Source organism: Staurois parvus, unplaced genomic scaffold, assembly GCF_062004578.1.
Source record: "Staurois parvus isolate SC_StPar_1 unplaced genomic scaffold, SC_StPar_1.0 ptg000541l, whole genome shotgun sequence".
NCBI classification, from domain to species: Eukaryota; Metazoa; Chordata; class Amphibia; order Anura; family Ranidae; genus Staurois; species Staurois parvus.
This window is the reverse complement of record NW_028318337.1, coordinates 746,630-752,629: the sequence shown is the minus strand read 5'-3', so window position 1 is coordinate 752,629 and position 6,000 is coordinate 746,630.

The following is a 6,000-nucleotide window of genomic DNA, read 5'->3' as shown; positions in this document are numbered from 1 at the left end:
TAGCGGCCCCGCATCACAGGGTTCGGCTGCGTGGCGAGCTACGGGACGACTTGGGGGTGTGGAGGACGTTTCTCGATTCCTACAATGGAAGATCACTTTGGTTGGATGGGGTTGTGTCCAACTTTGATTTGGAACTATTTACGGATGCGGCGGGCTCTTCCGGTTTTGGGGCCTATTTTCAGGGTCAGTGGTGTGCGGGTTCGTGGCCGTTGCAATGGAGGGAGGCGGGTTTGTTGTGTAATCTGACCTTATTGGAGCTTTTCCCAATCGTTTTAGCCGTTTCTTTGTGGGGTGCCGTCTTTCGGAATAAACGGATTCATTTTCGTTGTGACAATTTGAGTGTGGTCCATGCCATTAACAGTGTTTCGGCCTCGTCTAGGCCGGTGGTTCGTTTGTTGCAGCGGTTGGTTCTGGACTGTTTACGTCTTAATTGTTTTATTTCGGCTGTTCATGTTCCGGGTGTGGATAACTCAGTTGCTCATGCTCTGTCTCGTTTTCAGTGGGACCAATTCCGTCGCCTGGCGCCGGAAGCGGAGCAGCGTGGTATCGCTTGCCCGGATCATTTGTGGAGCATCGCCTTGCCTCTTCTGCGGCCTTGATTCAAACATCGGTTTGTGCGTCCACTTGGGTTTTCTTTGAGACGGTTTGGTGGGAATGGCTGGAGCTGGTGAGTGAGGTAGGGGGTGGGTTCGGGGTGGATGATGCCCGGTGCCTCCTGCTTTATTTCATAGGTAGGAATTTTGAAATAGGTGTTTCAGCATCTTTGATGTCTCGGAAGCTGGTGGGGTTGGCTTTACGTTTAAAATTGGCGGGGCGTTGTGATGTTACAAAGGATTTCCTTGTTCGGCAGGCTATGCGGGGGTACTGAAAAGGCCGTTCCTTACCTGATTCTAGGCGGCCGGTTTCTTTTGAGGTTCTTCATGCGGGGGTGGGCCAGTTGGATGGTATTTGTTCCTCGTTGTATGAGGCGATTTTCTTCAGAGCGGCTTTTGTGCTGGCATTTTTTGGGGCCTTTAGGGTTGGGGAGTTGGTTAGTCGGAACAGGTGGGGGGAGGGTGGTTTGGCTGTGGATGAGGTGGTCTTGCGGGGTGGTGGGTTGCGTATTTTTCTGCGCAGGTCGAAAACGGATCGTTTGCGTCGGGGTACCTAGGTTGAGTTGTCTGAGATTCCGAGGTCCCGGATTTGTCCTGTTCAGGCTGTTGGGGAATTTCTCGAGTTGAGACCTGATCTTCCTGGGGTTTTCTTTATGCATGTGAATGGCATGGCTCTGTCTCGTTTCCAATTTGTGGCGGTGTTTAAACGGTGTTTGCAGTCTGCTGGGTTGGGTGTGGAGCCTTACTCGTCCCATTTTTTTCGCATTGGGGCGGCTACGGAGGCCGCCCGGTGGGGTTTAGGTGATCAAGTTGTTCGTCGTATTGGGCGTTGGGATTCGGCTAGGTTTTGGTTATACGTGCGTCCTCAGCTCTTGTGAGGGGTGGGGGATGCTCTTTTGGTAGTGTTGTGTTTGTCTTAGTGGTACCTGTCACTGTCCATTCTTGTGTTTTGTTTGTGTTGTGGGGGCCTTGTTGAAAGGTGTTCTACCTCCTCCCTCCTTTCTGTGTGTTTTATTTGCAGGTTCCGATGTCTGCTTGGTGTGGATCATGGGCCATTCATATGTCTTTTGGGGGGCTAAGAGGGCGGATGTTCGACCGTAGGGTTGGCAGTTGGGGTTTGGAAGGGGGGAGGCAAGGCTTCGTTGGCTTGGTGTGCCGGGAATGTTGTGGTCCAGGGTAGTACCTGAGATTCATCATTATTCCCGTTTAGACCGGCCTCCAGATGTTTTGGTGTTACATGTGGGGGGCAATGATCTCGGGTTGCGCTCTATGCGGGAGGTGATCCGAGATATTAAATTAGATTTTTTTGCGCCTTCGGTCTTTTTTCCCACAGACTGTGCTGGTATGGTCTGACATGGTGGCCCGTACTTATTGGCGCATGGCCCGTTCCATCGAGAAAATTAACCGGGCCCGGGTCAAGGTGAATAGGGAGGTGGCACGCTTTTTTGTGCGGAATGGTGGCCTAGCAGTCCGCCATCGGGAGTTGGAGAAAGAATCCTGGTATTTGCGTGTGGATGGGGTACATCTCAATGCGGTTGGCATTGATTTGTGGTCCTTGGGCCTACAGGATGGTATCCAGCGAGGATTACGTGTTTGGCGGGCTACACGAGTGTAAGGGTTCACACTCGTGTGCTGTGGCAGGGGTCGATGGGTCTTTGAAGGCGGTGTTGGAGTGACAATTTGGTGAATTATGGGTTGGGCCCATCGTAGGTATGGGTGTCCCTTCCCAATTATAAGGCCATGTTGGTAATGTGGGAGTTCATTGGCTGTATCTGGGACTACATAACTGTAGTATTGTCCCTGAGGCTGTGTAGTAGCGGCTGGGGGCCTTTCATTGGGTGTCAGATACAGCCGAGTTTGTGATGGGAGTAATGCTGCCTTCGAAGACCTTGGACCCGGCTGGGATCTTACTGTCAGGTATCAATTAAGTTTACTGTAAGAAGTGTAATGTTTGAATTATGTTAAATAAATGGCTGCTATGGCCGGTTTTTTACACCAGAAAGAGAGTCGCGTGGTCATTTGGGTGGGGAAGGTTTTGAAGGGTGGTGGTGGTTTTATGGATTAGGGGTAAGTATTAGCCTTGGTATTCTGCAAGTCCAACAGTCATGAATGAATTGTTTGCATTGAACATTACTTCCATATTTCTGCAGAACTGGCATATCTAGTTTGGCACTCAATGTTACTAAATCAGGGAAATCTAGAATTGGCTTTTCACATTTAGCTACGTAATAAGCAATGTTAAACGTGTGTGTCATGTGCTCAAACATTGCAGTGTCCTTTTTTTCTGATACACATAGCTAAAGGTCTACTTCAGGGTTGTCTCTAGCCTTTGCCTTATCAATATTCTCTTTGTGTTTATTACATTTGTCATGCCATACAAAGGTTTCCTTTTAAATGGAGTTTTTACGCCATTTGCCCATTTTTCATCTGAAATTTGGGGGAACTGACTGCAAACTTTACATATAACTGTATCATTTTCCTTGGAGTAAGCAAGCCATGAAAACTGATCCAGTCAATGTGTACTAAAACAGTGTTGTTCTTTCCAGCATCACCATCATTTGTCTTTTTAGTTATTACGGCAGAGGAAGTTTGTGGCAAACTACAACTAGCAACTTAATTAGCTATTGATTCATTCTCTTTTATATAGGGTTTGACTGGGACTCCACAACAGTAGGATGATCTTTTTCTGTAAAAAAAATCTTAATTTGCTCTGTTTCATGTTGCAGTGTAAACAAGGAGACCAAAAAAAAATAAGGAAAAACTCACAGACATGAGATATGGGTTGAATACTGGAAATTAGGACCACTTTTTTGTATTACGTCTGGGCTGCCACAGATGACTCAGGCTGAAGAAGATCCTCCATGACATGATCATGCTAGTTGCACTGTCAGGGCTGGTCTAGGCCTTTCTGCTGGCTGAGCCTATTAAATGCTGGTCTGCTGGCTGGCTTGATTGATGGCTGGCTGGCTTGATTGATGGCAGGCCTGAATGATGGCTGGCTTGATTGATGGCTGGCCTGATTGATGGCTGGTCTGATTGATGGCCTGATTAAAGTCTGGTCTGCTGGCTGGTCTGATTGATGGCCTGCTTAAAAGGCTGGTCTGCTTGAAGGCAGATTAATGGCAGTTCAGATTAAAGGCAGGTCAGATTAACGGCAGGTCACATCAACGGCAGGTCACATCAACGGCAGGTCACATCAACGGCAGGTCACATCAACGGCAGGTCAGATCAACGGCAGGTCAGCCCAGAGGCAGGTCAGCTCAACGGCAGTTCAGAATAAACAAGGCAGTTCAGCTCAATGGCAGTTCAGATTAAAGGCAGTTCAGATCAAAGGCAGTTCAGATTAACGGCAGTTCAGATTAAACAAGGCAGGTTCAGCTCAACAGCAGATCAGATTAAAGGAAGTTCAGATAAAAGGCATGTCAGCTCAACAGCAGGTCAGCTCAACGGCAGGTCAGCTCAACGGCAGGTCAGATTAAACAAGGCAGTTCAGAATAAACAAGGCAGTTCAGCTCAACGGCAGTTCACATTAAAGGTAGTTCACATTAATGGCAGTTCACATTAACTGCAGTTCACATTGAAGGCAGTTCAGATCAACGGCAGTTGTTCAGGTCAACGGCAGTTGTTCAGGTCAACGGCAGTTGTTCAGCCCAACGCCAGCTGTTCAGCCCAACGCCAGCTGTTCAGCTCAAAGGCAGTTGTTCAGCTCAAAGGCAGTTCAGCTCAACACCACTTCAGATTAACGCCACTTCAGTTTAATGCCACTTCAGATTAAAGGCAGTTCAGATTAAAGGCATTTCAGATTAATGGCAGTTCAGATTAAAGGTTGGCCTGATTGAAGGCTGGTCTGCTTGAAGGCTCCTCTGGTGGCTCGGTGTGTCTACTGGCTGGGCTGCCTTTCAGGAGCTTGTTTCTGCAGGGCGGAGCACGGCTGCTTGCTTGGTTGGTGTTCTTTTTTTACTTTTTTTGCCAATAAGTAGTTAGTACTTCTTCAGCACATGGGTTCCTATGCATAGTCAGCTATCAATTTTATTGAAAATATTTTTTCTTATTTTAAATGAAATTTGTAGCTGATTGTGCAAAGGTGTGCTGTGCTTTGTTTTTTTATTTTCTTTTTTACTTTTTGAAATATTTAGGCCCCAAAGAGCAGCACTAAAATGGCGTGGTTGTTTTTTTTTTTTAACATTGTTGGTGTTTTTTTTTTACTCTTTTCTAAATCATTTTGCCCCCAGAGCGCAGCACACAAAATGTCATTTACCTTAAACTGGCGGGTGTAGGGATGTGAACCGTTGGCGGGTCTCTCCTTCACCTGTCCCCCACGGCGGTGTAGAGCGGGCCTCTCCTCGTGTCCCCCAAGGCGGTGTAGAGTGGGCCTCTCCTCATGTCCCCCAAGGCAGTGTAGGGCAGGCCTTGTGTCCCCCAAGGCGCTGTAGAGTGGGCCTCTCCTCGTGTCCCCCAAGGTGGTGTAGAGCGGGCCTTGTGTCCCCCAAGGCGGTGTAGAGCGAGCCTCTCCTTGTGTCCCCCAAGGTGGTGTAGAGCGGGCCTCTCCTCGTGTCCCCCAAGGCGGTGGGGAGCGGGCCTCTCCTCGTGTCCCCCAAGGTGGTGGAGAGCGGGCATCTCGTCATGCCCCCCGTGGTGGTGGAGAGCAGGTGTCTCCTCTCAGCAGAGGAGAGCGGACCTCTCCTGCACCTGTCCCCTCAGCGGCGCTGCCAGTGTAATGGCGGTGCCGAAGAAGAAGCCGGAAGTCGGAAACCGGAAGTCGGCTTCACAACGAGGCTTGGAGCGCAAGTGGAATGCAAATCGATCCCCGGGGCATTGCAAGCCACCCGCTCCATTGAAAGCCACCCTTTTTGACCTTTTAGTAATAAATCTTTCCTTCTGTAAGTGTTGAACTTTTTCTATAGCTATTAATTGCAATTTACAAATTCCTGCCTCTAAAAAGAGCGCTACTTTGTTTGTTTAACCCTCTGTATAACTGGCCTGGAGTGACCGTGTTATACAGACGATTATATCAACCATAATAGTGTTATTGCTGATATTGCTGAGTTTCCTCTTTCTCTGTACAAAAAGGAGGTGGTGGCAGTGTGAAGGCTTAATTGCGTAATTAACCTGACCCAGTAACAATCGCTCAGGCTGCCGGTACATAGATTATGGTTCAATTAGCTGGAAAATCATTGTGCAGGGTACAGCTGGGTGTGGCATTGTTACGCAAGTGACCTCGCGGTTTTAGATTGGCTAGTCCTTCGGTCACGAGTTTGGTGAGAAGGGCTGGGGTCTGACGCCGCGTTCGTCACATATTGGTGACAGCGATCGTGGGATAGTCACATATTGGTGGCAGCGATCTTGCGTCCGTCACACTCGCCACAAAGGGATTTCCCCTCGCATTTGGCGAGCTGAAATTTCAAGC